The sequence below is a fragment of the Stenella coeruleoalba genome (assembly GCF_951394435.1).
Source record: "Stenella coeruleoalba genome assembly, chromosome: 5".
Taxonomy (NCBI): Eukaryota; Metazoa; Chordata; class Mammalia; order Artiodactyla; family Delphinidae; genus Stenella; species Stenella coeruleoalba.
Genome location: NC_137150.1, coordinates 22,268,729 through 22,285,174, shown reverse-complemented (window position 1 = coordinate 22,285,174; position 16,446 = coordinate 22,268,729). Strand labels below are relative to the sequence as shown.

Genomic DNA, 16,446 nt, shown 5'->3' with positions numbered 1-16,446 from the left:
TCTCTTGGCTCGCTCACATTTGGGGAAGCCAGCTGCCTTGTCATGAGAACACAAGCAGTCCTGTGGAGAGAACTATAGAGAATTAGGTGGAGGACAGAGGCCTCCTGTCCACAACAAGCTGGCCATGTGAGCGACCCACTCTGGAAGTGTATCTTCCAGTCCTAGTCAAGCCTTCAGATGATTGCAGCCCTGGCTGACATTGTGACTGAAATCTCATGAAAGTTCCCCAAGGAAGAACTGCTTAGCTAAGTGGCTCCCAATTTCTGATCTGTCCAAATGTGAGAAATTAAATTTCCTTGTTATTTTAACTATATTTTAAGACAATTTTTATTACAGCAATAAATAACTAAGGCAAACTATAAACAAAGTTTTTATGTTTAAAGTTTTACTTGAAGGCTGAATTGCCACTTACTCTGTGACCTTGGGCGAGTTGCTTATTTTCATATGTTCATTTCCCTAATCTATAAAATAGCATAGTTATTACATTGTTGAGGTGTGTGAAATTTAAATTAAATAACATACATATAGTGACTAAAAAAGTACCTGGTACATAGTAAACACCTAACCTCTACAAAAAGTCATTTTTGTGAAAGGGCTAGTTGTTTAAGTTTGACTATACGACATATCACATTTGACTAAATTCTAATACTTCAGGCTTTGTTTTCCAAAATAATACTGTTACTATTTTTTTCTCATAGAATATTTCTAGAACTTGCTTTCAGTTCCACTTTTTTCTTGTTTCACAGAATCATAGTGCATTTTGTACTCTTGCTATAAACAAACCAAGCTTTATAAAGATAGGCAGTGATAGTCTCTAACAGATGAAATAGTCATCCTAAGGCATAGCATGGAAGATATGTATCACTTCAAGGTCTTTATACAAAGTGGAGACTTCTATTAATATTAAATATGTACTTCTCCAGTTTTAGACTCACATCTTTATCTGAGCTTCACACTCCTTGGGAGACATATCAAATTGCCATTCTTGCCCTTTTGATGTTTACTACAGCAAACAACTTACTTCCTATGGTGCTATTCATTTTACTCTCATAAATAAAACATTTTTTCATCTATTGTATATTTTATTTGTTGTAGAGAGCAAATCCTAGGACTAGCGTCAGGGTTTATCTCTTTGGTTTTGTCATTTTATTGTTCCTTTAATCTACTGTATATTGGGAATACTTATGCATTAATACACTATGACTATTAGAAGCTTTCACTTTGTATAACTTGTGTCTGCCTTCCAACTCCCCAAATGACTAATTGTTCCTTAAATAATTCTTCCTTTTCAAGCTGAGCTATTTCTCATATATATGGTGAAAAAGTCATACTCCTAAAGAACAAATAAGGACAAAATTCACTAACTGAACTCTGTTTTGAAATTTTGAAAATTTTTACTTCAGTAATCCAGGTTAATTTTTGAATCAGTAATCCAGGTTAATTTTTGAATCAATCATCCCTAAGTAAACAAATTTAAAAATTATTGCTTAAGGTGGTTAATTATGTAGTAATTTAATAGAGATGCTGCTTTCTAAATTGAGCTATTCTTTATTAGTTCAACATAAATTATCAATAGTTTTAATATCTGGAAGAAAATGACAATGGGATTTTCAATTATATTATTATATTAATATAATAAACTAAGGAGAACACTTGAATACATTATATAGGAGAAAGTAGTAAAGGCTATTGTGCTATCATTGGTTTTATTCTTGAGTTGGTTAATCACCAACATGAAGAACACACTTTCATTAAGCTTAATGTGCAAAACATTGAACTACATGTGCCGGACACTTGCTTCCAGTTAATAAGGTGGAATTTACAGGAAAAAATAACCATTTAGGTGACATTGTAAAATTGTTACTGCCAAGCAAGTCAATTTGCAAAAAGTAATATCACATTTTTGTAACATTTGTTTAAAATTATCTATCTCACGCTGACTAGTTACCATACACAGCCAGAGATGTAGGCAAAGTGGCCATCAGTCAAGTGTGTTGTATGGTGTTTAACACTCAAAAGAGAGAGGTCCACTCTATTTCCTCCCCATTCCTATCTCTGCTTGATAAGGACAGAGCTTGTGGCTGTGGAAAAATATCCAGTCATATCATACAGATACTTGACAGGAAGAGCATTATATATTCATATAATTAGATATAAATATATATATAAGTAAGTATACACATACATCCACATTCCTACTGGATCGCTTCTTGCTTTACAACCCTACACAGACTCTGCAGAGCCTCCAAAGGGATTATCTCCATTCTGTGTGTAAACTATAAACACTTTATATTTCTTCCTAAATGATCTGAGACATTTGGGGGGAAAAAACGGATTTTTTTTTCAAAATCAGAGGACATGAGTTTTAAGAATAAATTGGTGCAGGAGTTTTCAAGCCTGTGTAATCTGGAACAATATTTACCAGAGTATTTTCTTCTAATTTAGCTCAAATACTCTTATTGTCATTATACTTTTGCTAGCTAAAATTTTAAGACATTGGTGTGCCCTATGCCCAAGGTAGAAATGGGAAATACATTTTGTATGTATAATAAGTACTTAATTATTAAACATTGATCAAGCAGAATCAAACAGAATGGATTAAGCCCAAGAAAGAAAGACAGAAAAGAGAGGAGGGGAGGAAGGAAGGGAGGAAGGAAATAAACCATCTGACACTTGATTTTCCCTCAAAAAACACCAAGTTTACACAAAGGGAAATACCTCAGTGTGTTTTCTGCTTTCTGCTTGAGGAAGAAGAGAAGCAATAATGACCTCTGAGTCTAGAAACCCTCCACCAATGACTAGAAGTTAGTGAGCTTAAATGAGAAGAGGATTTGCAACCAGGCAGATGAGCTTTTGAATCTCTATTCTATTACTCACTCTGTAGTACTAACTATACCTTACTGAACAATTTAAACCCAATCAGTCTTTAAAATAAGAATAATAAAAATTAACTTCCAGCTTCTTTGATGAAGAATTAAATGAAATGGTATATCTAATACCCCTGACATGAAACAGTTTTTTAAATGTACGTATTTTTTGGGACTGTGAACTATTGCTGGAGACCAGAACTGAACATAGGCTAAATTTCCACAGCATATCTTTCTAAATTGAGTTTTATATCAAATTTTATGCAGTAATGGCTAAACCCTATATTTTTTTAATCTGTCTATCCTTCTATCGACATGTATATTATTAAAAGATAGACTACAAATCTTCAAGTGTTTATTTTAAATAAATAGTCTGGCCTAGTAAAAATTTGCAAGTTAGAAAACAAAGATGAACCAACCCACAATAAAAAGAACAAAGGTATAAACCCCAAATTTAAAAAGCACTGTTTTTGGGCTTCCCTGGTGGCGCAGTTGTTGAGAGTCCGCCTGCCGATGTAGGGGACGCAGGTTCGTGCCCCGGTCCAGGAAGATCCCACATGCCGCGGAGTGGCTGGGCCTGTGAGCCATGGCCGCTGAGCCTGCGCGTCCGGAGCCTGTGCTCTGCAACGGGAGAGGTTGCAACGGTGAGAGGCCCGCGTACCGCAAAAAAAAAAAAAAAAAGGCACTGTTTTAAGTAAGATTTAAATAAATAAGAATTTCTCTAAATTATAATGTAAATTGCATGGTATTAAAACTTTGGTTCAGAACCATAGAGAAACCAATTAAAACCTTTTTCCAAATCATTTCCTTTAAAGGTACAGATTTATTTAGACGTCTAAGAGAAAACTAACTGGAAAATCATAGAGACATAATAAAATATTTGCTACACTCAAGGAGCAAACCTGACACAACTGCGATGTTTTAAATTTTTTATGTTAGTTCATAGCATAAAATGTTTATAGCATCATCAGTACATAACATATATCAAATTTCCATAGAGTGTAAACAAGGTTGAAGTACATTTAGGACCTTTTCATTTTATAGGATGCAAAGTAGGACTAACATAAAATTGGAATAAATGTTAGTATTGTCACATTATTCCAATTTGATTATTTAATAGTTACTGATCTTGTCAATCCTAGTGAATTCCTCCAAAATTGTGGAGAAGTGTTGTCTTTCTAAATATGGTGAGAAAAAGTATAACACCATCAAAGAAAAGTAGTAACTTTGTCCTGAAACATGATATTCAGAAGCTTGAGATATGAGGTAGCTAAAAGGGCTTCTTGACTGTGGTAACTTGGCTCCTAACTTTATAAGTAGAATTTTAATGTTATAAAAGTTATAAAAATAGGTACTTCCAGTTCAATCAGAGAAAGATAAGTGCAAGGAGTGATGAAGTCTAACTTTGCCATTCCAGAAAAATTAGAATAAAAAAATAGAATACCTGAAAGCTATGATTTTGTTCTTATTTTGTGTATGTGTGCTGTTCAATTTGTTAGACGTTCTAATGTAATATGAAACAATCTTAGTACAAGTATCCTGTCTAGCCCTGCTTTTAATTAAAAATGGTTTCAATATTTCATCAGGATATTTTCAGTGATTATTATACTTAGAATGTTTAATTATTTTGTCATTTAAGATTTCTATTAGAAATAGTAACTGGGTCTTATTGAATACCTTTCAGTTTTTGTTGTTATAGTACATTTGTTTGCTGCTTTTTCTTGTCGATACAATGGGTTAGACTAATAAATATGGCAATGAACTATTTTAAAAATGTATTCCTTTAAAAGCTTTTTAAAGAGTTAGCTATCGAACTCACTCAGTAATTCATTTTCAATACATTTAATTTATCATTCCTTGACTTCATTTATTATCTTGTTACCTGTTTTCCTATCTTGTTTTTAAATGTTTTATATATGAGTGGGACTTCCAAATTTCAGTTGTGTGTAAGGAGCTTGGAAATCTCCAGCAGTCCTAAAACAAGTAGAAAGCTAAACAGACTGAAAAGTCAACAACTATTCTTGGACCTGTAATAGCAGGGAGGACACAGGGCAAACAGCTGCCCCCTGGAGAGACAGACAGGCAAACAGAGAGGTACATGGCTTTTTGGAGCAGAGACTCATGCGTGGAAACTGCTCAGAGAACCAGTGCTCCGTTAGGAAAACCCGAACTGCAATTGACAAATTTGCTGGAGGCTCAGTGTGGGCAACTCTGAGAGTGAAACACTCCAGAGGGACCTTGTCATACTTGTACCCCCAGCAATATCGTAAAATTCACCTCCAGGAGCTCAACCAGATTCCCACAGTAAATATAGGAGAAAAATCTCCTCAGCCTTCAACCGGAGGAAAGGGAAAGGGGACCATTTTGAAATGTCAGAGTACTCTGCTCATCTTAACCATGCTGGTCCTTAGGGGAAACTAGTTAAGGAGAGCCTCACTGACCTTTGAGAGGGAAACACCCAATTCCAGCCAGCTCTCGCCTTCTACATGGGAGAAGGGAAACGCACAACTTCAGCTACTCAAGCCATCCTGTCCCAGCCAAGTGGAGAGAAAAGAGCTGAGAAACACTTGTGAAATTCACAATCTACAAGCATAGGTTCACTAAAAGACTCAGCCCTAATCATAAGACTGTACAATACTTCCAACCCAACACCTCACCACCACATTAACAAAGACCTATTTACAGCAGTTCCTTTTACCCAGTACATCAAATCTGGCTGTCAGGAAAAAATTACAAGGCACACCAAGAGGCAAAAAACACAATTTGAAGAGACATAACAAGGATCAGAACTACACATGACAGAATGTTAGAATTATCATACCAGCAAATTTAAAACAAGTAGGATTAGTATGCTAAGGGCTCTAATGGATAAAGCAGACTCCATGCAAGAACAGATGGACAATGCAAGCAGAAAGATGGAAATCCTAAGAAAGAACCAAAACAAAATGCTAAAGATCAAAAGCACTGAAATAGAAGTGAAGAATGCCTTTGATGGGCTTATCAGTAAACTGGACATGACTCAGGAAAGAATGTCTGACCTAGAGGATATATCAATAGAATCCTTAAAAATAAAAATAAAAAGAAAGAAAGAAAGAAAAAAAAACACAATAGGATATCCAAGGACTGTGGAAGAACTACAGAAGGTGTAAAATATATGTAATATGAATATAAAAAGGAGAAGAAAGAAAGGAACAGAAGAATATTTGAAGCAATAATAACTGAGAATTTCCCCATATTAACATTAGACACCAAACTACATATCCAGGAAGCTTAGAGAAAATCAAGCAGGACACATGCTAGAAAAACTGTACCCAGGCATCTGATCTTCAAACTACAGAAAATCAAAGATAAAGAAAAAATCCAGAGATTCTTTCTCCTCTGAAAGAAGCCAGAGCTAAGAGTTACATTCAATTCTTCAGAAACCATGCAAACAAGAAAAAGTAGAATGAAATATGTTAAGTGTTGAGAGAAAAAAAACAAACAAAAAACCCACGAACCTGGAATTGTGTATCCTGTGAAATAATCCTTCAAAAGTGAAGGAACAATAAACTCTCTCAGACAAAGAAAATCTGTAATCAGTTGCCAGTAGACCTGATTTACAGGATATGTTAAAAAAATAAAAAGTTCTTCAGTCCCTCACACCGTACACGAAAATAAACTCCAAATGGCTTAAAGACTTAAATATAAGACATGACACCATAAGACTCCTAGAAGAGAACATAGATAAAACATTCTCTAATATAAATCCTACCAAAGTTTTCTTAGGTCAGTCTCCCAGGGTAACAGAAATAAAAGCAAAAATAAATAAATGGGACCTAATCAAACGTATAAGCTTTTGCACAGCAAAGGAAACCATAAACAAAATGAAAAGACAACCTACAAAATGGGAGAATATATTTGCAAATGATGCAACTGACAAGGACTTAATTTCCAAAAAATACAAACAGCTCATACAACTCAATAAAAACAAAAGTAAAAAAAAAAATTGGGCAGAAGACCTAAATAGACATTTCTCCAAAGAAGACATACAGATGGCCAATAAGCACCCGAAAAAATGTTCAGCATTGCTCATTATTAGAGAAATGCAAATCAAAACTACCATGAGGTACCACCTCACACCCGTCAGAATGGCCATCATCAAAAAGTCTATAAATAATAAATGCTGGAGAGGGTGAGGAAAAAAGGGAACCCTCTTGCACTGTTGGTGGGAATGTAAATTGGTGCAACCACTATGGATAACAGTATGGAGGTTCCTTAAAAAACTAAGAATAGAGTTACCATATGATCCAGCAGTCCCATTCCTGGACATATATCTGGAGAAAACTCATTCAAAAAGATACATGCACCCCAATGTTCATAGCAGCACTATTTACAATTGCCAAGACATTGAAGCAACCTACATGCCCGTTGACAGATGAATGGATAAAGAAGTGGTGTGTGTATATATAGATATATATATAGATAAATATATAGATATATAGATATATATCTGTGTATATATATATCTGTGTGTGTGTATATATATATATCTGTGTGTGTGTATATATATATATATACACACACAAGGTGTGTGTGTAAATATATATATGTACACAATGTGTGTGTGTAAATATATATATGTACCCAGTGGAATACTAGTAGCCATAAAAAAGAATGAAATAACGCCATTTGCAGTAACATGGATGGACCTAGAGGTTATCATATCAAGTGAAGTAAGTCAGACAAAGACTAATATCATATGATATCACTTATATGTGGAATCTAAAATATGATACAAATGAACTTATTTACAAAAGAGAAACAGACTCACAGACATAGAAAACAAACTTATGGTTACCAAAGGGGAAAGGAGGGAGGGATAAATTAGAGGTTTGGGATTAGCAGATACAAACTACTATATATAAAACAGATAAACAACAAGGTCCTACTGTATAGGATAGAGAACTGTATTCAATATCGTATAATAAAATGTAACGGAAAAGAATATATATATATAAACTAACACAGCATTATGAATGAACTATACTTTAATTTAAAAAAAAAAGTTCTTTAGTGAAAAGGAATATAACAGATTAGAAACTCAAATCTACATTAGAAAGGAAGCACACTGAAGAAGAAATAAGTGAAGGTAAAATAACTTATTTTTCTTATTCTTAATTGGTGTAAGAGATAACAGTTTGCTCAAAATAATAATAGCAACAATATATTAAGTTATGTATCCTTATGTATAATCTTATACATAAGGTATGCTTATGTATAAGCTTTATATACTTATATATAAGTGAAATGAGTGGCTGCATGATTGGAGGGAGGAATTAGAATTATTTTGTTACTATAAGGTATATACTACTTGTGAGCAATATAGTGTTACTTGAAAGTGGACTTGAATTAGTTGTAAATGTATATTGCAAGCTCTAGGGAAACCACTAAGAAAAGTTTAAAAAAAGTATAACTGATATACTAATAAAGGAGAGAAAATAGAATCATATAAAGTGCTCAATTAAAACCACAAAAGGCAGAAAAAAACTGGAAGACAAAAACAGGAACAAAGAGCAAGGGCTGCAAATTGAAAGCTCTAATGAATATAGTAGATATTAATCCAACTATATGGATAATCACTTTGAATATTAGTGGTCTAAATGCACCAATTAAAAGACAGAGATTGTTAGAGTGAATCATAAAACATGGCCCAACTATATGTTATCTATAAAAAACCCACTTTAAGTATGTAGACACGTATAGATAAAACGTAAGTGGATGGAAAAAAATACACCATGCTAACACTAATCATAAGAAAGCAAGAGTAGCTGTATGAATTTCAGACAGAGCTAACTTCAAAGTAAGAAAAGTTATTTGGAAGAAGGGCATTGCATAATGAAAAAGGGCTCAGTTCTCCAAGAAGCCATAACAATTCTTAACATGTATGCTAATGACAACAGAGTATCAAAGAAGTGAGGTGAAAACAGATAGAACTACAAGAGTAAATAGGTAAACCCACTATCATAGTTGGAGATTTCAACACACCTCTCTCAAAAATGGACAGATCCATCAAACAGAACTTCAGTAAGGACAGTTGAACTGAATAACAAGTGTCAAACTCAATATCAAGTGAATATAACTGACATCTATAGCCTGTATCATCCAACAACAGCAGAATACACATTTTTCATAGGCTCACATGGAACATTCAAGATAGACCACATTCTGCACCATAAAACACACCTTAATGAATTTAAAACAATATAAATTATATAATGTCTGTTCTCAGATCACAATGGAATTAAACTAGACATCAGTAACAGGAAGATAACATTAAAATCCCCAAATATGTGGAAATTAAACAATATATTTCTAAATAACACACGAGTAAAAGAAGAAATCACAAGAGAAATTTTAAACTATTTTGAACTGAATGAAAATGAAAACACAACTTATCAATGTCTGTGAGATACAGCAAAAGCGGTGCTTCAGGAAAAAGGGTTTTCTGGATCAGGGAAGCTGATAAAGGCTGATATCAGTCTAAGCTTTTGTTTCATTTCACCGTAAAATCACAAAAAGACCTCCTAACTATCTGGATTTATCCCAGTTTATGTAATTTTCTATTACAGTAATAGAAAGGGCTTGTGCCATTATTGTTACAACATTGTAACCTTGAAATCAAAGGCTTTAGGCTTAGAGATCAGGCTTACAAAAATGCATACATGCATCTATTAAATCTTTGGCTTCTGCTTCAAGCCAACAAAGGAAAAATTACCTTCAACAGTCAATTGCCTTTTATCAAGTTGAAAATAGTGACATACATTTTTTTCTTATCTAGGAGAAGTTATAAGATGAATTTGAGAAAGGATGGTGAAAAAAATAGGAATCAAAGTAAGGAGTGTTTTTGTTGTTGTTTGGTTGGTTCATTTGTTTTATTTTCAATAAGATATTTTGATAATAAGCACTGGTAACATTTCCATTAAAATGGCTTCCAATGATTTCCAATCAAACAGCATTAATACCAAAACAAGCGGTGGGAAGAAGTTGTTATATGACATATTTGAATGTGATTTTTATAATACTGTACACATTTTAGGGGAAAAGGGGTTAGCCTTGTTATCTTTCTTTTTCTAGGGTTTTTAAGGCATTAGATAAATTTGTTAGTCTTTTCAATAAACATTTTGTATATAATATGTCCATTCCAAAATCATTTCATGGAATATATTTAGTATCACAGTAGATCTTACTAGTGTAATCATACATTGTTGAATAGAACTGAACAACTAATTCAGTATCTAAGTCCATGAAAACTTCTGAATATCTGTAGAATAAATTGGTATAAATATAGCACCAGACTTCAGATTTTCAGTGAAAGATAAATTTTAGTTTTTTGGAGAATTACATTATTAAGCAAATAAGAACTTGTTTCCCCAGCCAGTATCAACTTCCTTGGGCAGCCCACAGCGTTCTATCATTCCAGTGACATTAGAGCTAGTCTATTATTGAAATTGCTTCTGTGAATTCATCTTCTATTTGTACATGTTTTACTTTAAGTTTCTTAAAGTTATATAATGAAAATATTTTAATGAGGAAATAGTAGCCTGTAGGATTAATGGAAAGAGCAATTCTGCTCCTAAGTATAAACAATAGTTTTTCATTCATTCATTCATTCATTCATTCATTAACTTAATCCACACTCACCATTTTCTACTTTTTAGAGATTCATGGTTGATGTATTGGTACAAAAATTAAGGACCTTCCCTGATTTTAATTTGTGGATAGGTTGTCTCTATTAAGTGAGTAGTTGTTAAAAACATCTTTAAACTTGGAAAGAACAGGTTATGACTGAAGAATTCCAATCAGAGTTCAGAGTCCTCAGCACTAATGAAGAATTTTGTTAACCCTCCACAAGGTAGTGTATTTCACTCAGAGGATAGAGTTACAGGTGTGAAATTCCACTGGTGAGGCAAGATGCAAGTGGAGAGTGGAGAACCCCAAAACTGGCTAGGAAGCAAAATGATTAGAATTAAGGCTGGACACTCAAAAATTTGTCTCTCTTCTGTGTCATTATGTCCACGGTTACAGGGACACAGTTGAAGCTGTGTCTTTAGCAGACTATGAAATATTTTGTGTATATTTACATCTTTTCTCTCTGACTTTTGAATCTATGATATTACCTAACACATAATGTTGCTCAGTAAGTGTTCGTTGAATGGGTAAAGTAAATACTTTGTTAAATGAGAAATGCCACGAAAATTAAAAATATAAGTTTTAGGGCTTCCCTGGTGGCGCAGTGGTTGAGAGTCCGCCTGCCAATGCAGGGGACACGGGTTCGTGCCCCGGTCCGGGAGGATCCCACATGACGCGGAGCGGCTGGGCCCGTGAGCCATGGCCGCTGAGCCTGTGCGTCCGGAGCCTCTGCTCCGCAGCGGGAGAGGCCACAACGGTGAGAGGCCCGCGTACCGCAAAAAATAAATAAATAAAAAATAAAAACATGAGTTTTAAAGACCAAGAAATTCACTAGTCTTAATAAAACCTAATATTCTCCAAAACATTTGGTAATGATTCTATACCAAAGGTAAACCTTTTAAAATATTCTCTAAGACCCATGACATTTTTAAAAAATCATAAACGTTGATTATTTTAGTCTAGCACCAATTTTAGGTCACAAGTACTTAAAACAAATCAATTTATTTAAAAGTTCTGGTTTTTGTAATGACCCTTTATAATAAAATGTTCCCAATACCTTTGAAATTTTTCAAAATGCCCTGAAGTATAATTCCTCCATTGTAACTGACCTTGTATCAAAACTTTCTGTTTCAGATCAATATATATAATATCTCTATTTCATCTTCTGCCCCGTTATTGAAATGAAAAAACTGATTTATGTTTGCAGCATATGGCAAATCACTTCAAGATCAAAATAATAATAAAGTACTATATTTAAAAACAAATTAGTTTAAATGAAAACCTGTCACCATTAAGACTTGTACAAAATATTCATTACAGCTTTATTCAGAATAGCAAAAATTGAAAAACAACCAAAATGTCTATGAGTAATCAATAAAATGGATCCAACTACTAAGCAATAACAAGCAAAAAATTACCCATATACACAACATGGATGAACCCCACAGGCATTGTGCTAAATGAAATAAGCTGGTCACAAACAACTTCATACTATACGACTGCATCTTTTTAAGTTCTAAAAAAGGCAAAACAATAGTGATGGTAGATCTGTGGTTGCAAGGGGCTGGGGATGAGAAAAAGAGACTGACTACAAAGGAACACAAAGCAGATGGGATGAAACTGCTGGAACATGTAGAGAAGTGAAAAATCAAACCCAAATAAAGATGGTTGCTGCAGAGTTAACCATCATTTTCCAACAGAGTCTAAGCTCAGAATAAACTGATAGGAGATGCAGGAATGAGCAGTGTATCTACCAGCTTTTAGGTCATGGATAAAGCAAAGCAGGATAGAGAGAGGTCACTTATGTCTCTACATGCCATTCAGTAGTAACTTATAAAGATCCAGAATAAATTCTAGAAAAGGCAACAAGGAAAGAAAATGTGCAAAAAACATTATATTACTTCCAAGCATGATTTACCCTACCTAAACCACTGAATAACAGATCTCAGTGGTTTTCAAACTGTGGTCTAGGGGTTATTTTTGCAATAATATAAACTCTTAGTAATGTCGTTGTCTTTTTCACTCTCATTCTCTCCCGATGTATAGTGGAAAACTTCTCAGAGACTACGTGATATGCTGACATCATCCCTCTGAAGATTAATGAAATGTGTGTTTCTATATTCTTGGGTTTTAAATGGTTTTTGGTTTTAACTATTAATGTGGTAGACATTAGAAGAGATAACTCACATAAATAAAAGTATAGAAATAAGTCCTAAGACCAAAAAGTTGGAGAACTGCTAGTGTAGTTAAATAAATAATGGGCCACCTACCAAGATTGGAGCTAGAACCACCCCTTCCCTCCAGCATGAAAAGCAGCACTTGCTTCCAAGTCCAAGCTGTGAGAATTACTTTCTAACCACAGCAAAATATTTCATGGGGAGCTCATATGGCTGAAAAGCCGAACATAGTTAAGTTTCACTGCAGACCTCTGTAGGGGACACAGATGAAAAAGAAAAAATCTGAACATTCCTCCATTCAATAATGTAACATTACCCTACAGCATTTCAAAATAGGAGCATCCTTATTTTAGTCTGCTCATGACAGACTATGCTCAGAGGAAGCTAATTCAGAAGAATAAACAGACTAGCACAACTACAAGAAAAATATACTACATCTCAGAGCGCTGTTCTTGTGGAAGGAAAATCAAAAGGGAGTAGGTATTGCTAAGAGAGCTCTCTAAAATGAGGCTGAGAGGGCATTGAGGACGTGTGACTTATGCACATCTCAGCCTGGATGGAATCTGACCTTTTGACCACTTATTGTCCTAATGAAGGCATCCAGAACATCTGCCAGAAACTCAAGATACTTTTGGGACCCTTACTCTAAAACAACTCATGACAGACATCCCTTAAAGACAAATATTTCCCTTCTGGTGTCAGAGTACAGCCTCGTGGCTTTTGTCTTTATAAGTCCTGGACCACTTCTCTTCCCCAGAATCCTCTTTTGATTTAACTCAAATCTGAGTCTCCTGAAGTGCAATTAATAAGACCCCAAATAAACTCTCTTCTTATTTGCAAACTTCTGTGTATTTCTTTTTTTTTGGTTGACACTCTCAAATATAAAAGCACAACAAAATACAAACAAATATTTGAGAAATATAAAAAATATTAAAGAAAAATGTACTATGAGCAATGAGGACAATTAGTCGAGCCAAAAGCTGTGTCTATGAGTCTCAGGACAAAAACATAACACTATGAAATAAATATTATAGCAAGAATCAAGAGCATGTTATATTCAGAAAAAACTAAAAACTAACTTCTCTAGAAGGAGAGCAATCAGAAAATAAGAAATAATTATGTTAAAACACAATTTCTATTCTATTTCAATAGAATGTCTAGAAAAGATAATGCACATGTAAGTGACCTTCAATTTAAAATGTAAAATTCTCCTGAAGGTTCAACAATAAGTAAAAGAGATATAAAATGTAATAGAAAAGTTTAGAGATATAGAGCCCAAAGCCATATGTTCAAGCATCCCTATTGAAAGAGAATCAACAAGAGAAAACAATTTAGGGCTATAACTAAGAGCTGAAAATATACCTACTTATCTTTACATTTAGATAGTCTACTAATGTTTGGCAGAAAATTATTTTAAATATATGTAGATATAACTCATAATGTTTCACAAAAAATAATTTAAAATGCTGAAATTTTTAATAATTATAATAATAACTTTACCTCCACAGTAGCAAGAATAAGACTGGCACGAGATATGTCATGAATAATATTTGATGCAAAGTGACTGACAAGCAGCAAGTCCTTTGTCTCTTCAAAGTTTTGATTACCATTGATCCTAGAATTATACATGACAAAAACAGTAAAATGTGAGGGCAAAATGAAAATATTTTCACATATGTAACAACCCCAAAACCTTATCTTCCTGATAGTCTTTCTAAAAAACAGCAATTTTTTTCATCAATGAAATGAGTTTTTCAGATCTTCATTTTCCTAATCAATAAATTCTGGATGGTTTCCAATGGGCCATTTCTGCTTGACATTTGCTAACAAAACTAACAAAAATATCCGTTACGAAAACAAAAATGACTTGATGAAGTGCACTAGAAAATGTAAAGGAGGAAGATGTGCTCTACATCTAATCTGGGAGTGCGATGGATAAATGTGCCATTAGGCAGGAGCAGCCGGCCCAACAGTCTATGGGCCCAAATTATGTTAGGAGAACATATGAGAACTACTAGTGAAGTGATGAGAAGTCACTCATGACCCTGTACAATTTTACTGCATAACTGATGAAATCTATTCCTAAAATCATATATTCAATCATTTATCTTCCAGGGCACACTGAAGGAAGCAAACCTAGGTGTATGCATACAGCATATATATGTGATATGCTACCACCCATCCACAGTGGTTGACAAAAGCATTATCATTATCTCACATGGTAAATGTCCATCAAGGGTCAGCTGGGGCTCTACTTTGCTTTGTCTTCACCCGAGAGTCCAGACTATACACGTTCCATTTTTGGGTTTCCACATTTGTTGAGGTGGGAAGGAGTGCACGTGGTAAACTGTTCTCAAGCTCCAGATTTTCAGCCAGAAGTATGGAAATTGCATGTTTTCATGGACCTTTTTTTTTTTCATCAAAGCACAGCTAGCTTTAAGAGCAATGAATTGCAATTCTCTGTCTAGAGGAGAAATGACCACAAATTTTTGCTGAATAGCATTTATGACTAACATATTTTAAAGAATTAATACCTTTTGTTTTATTTTATCATAATATCATCTTTGACACAAAAGGATTAAACTTATTTCTGTAAAAGAGGGGTATTAATTCTTTTAGCACACGCAGATTTAAGTCTGGGTTCTTATCCTATGGCCAAAGACCCATTATGTAATTAGGAGAAAATCATCCTGTCTCTAAGATCTTCCATTTTCCCAGGCATAAAGTCAATCTCAAAGATCTTCAACTTTCTTATCAATAAAATCCTAGAAGGTTTTAAAGGGGCCTTCCCTTCTTGCTTGACATTTGCTTCTACTTTACAGACAAGACATAAGAAATTTAGTACACAGAAAGGTTAGGTGACAACGAATTTCACAGTACATGTTCATGATCAATTTGAAATCTATTACACTATTTATATACCTCAGCTTACATATATTTTATTTCAAATACACACAGCAAATCCCCCAGAACAAAAGCAAAGGAGTAGTAATAATAATCGCAACTACAAAAACAGAATCTGTCTTAAAAAGGCCAAGTGATCTGTTTTCTTCTTCAAATCTCCATTTGCCTATCACATACTGGGCTCTTAGAGGCAAATGATGGTTATAGAATGAAAAAATTAGATAAATTTAGAAGTGCCCTGGAAAATATGTCACGTCATAGTCAAGACAGTATGTAAGATGTATTGCATGAAATAGTTATCAGCAAAATGCTCTTCAATCTCTGCAGGATTCTCTACACTTGAAAGAACAGATGCTCATTGTATTTGATGAGCTGCAGAACCACTGCCTGCATTGAAAACGAAACAATCAGGAGTGAAGTGACATTGAGGTGCAGCAAAAGCAGCCACTTTGCAACAAGTTTATATTCAGCCACTTTTACCTTCCTTGAGTAGTTTGTGAGATTCTGGTAACAAAATATCAAGAAAATATTTATTCCTTTTTCTTGATTTTAAATTATGGATTTGCTTAATTCATTTTTCCTCTCAATATGGGAAACAGCAAATTAAATACATGCAACCAAGATTTTTATTTTCAATGATACAATACAAAAATTACTGCATTCTCCTTATAAAAATGCAAGACTTGTAATGATAGAGAAGTTAAAAATAAAATTATCTTTCATTTTCATATTAAAATTGTCTTTCAACATTCATTTCATGTTTCTCTCCCAGAATCAGTTACTGGTTTTAGTTTTGTGTAAATGTTTACAAGTAATGTTATATGTTTATA

General features: G+C 34.0%; 1 long non-coding RNA gene across 1 annotated transcript; it reads right to left on the bottom strand.

The window, feature by feature from the left end:
* Window positions 1-3,248: 3,248 nt before the first annotated feature.
* Window positions 3,249-14,692, bottom strand: LOC307186932. The gene is made up of 3 exons (XR_013828512.1): window positions 14,213-14,692; window positions 12,806-12,963; window positions 3,249-3,488 (listed from the first exon to the last, which is right to left on the bottom strand). It is a non-coding gene; the product is annotated as an uncharacterized lncRNA (long non-coding RNA).
* Window positions 14,693-16,446: the final 1,754 nt, after the last annotated feature.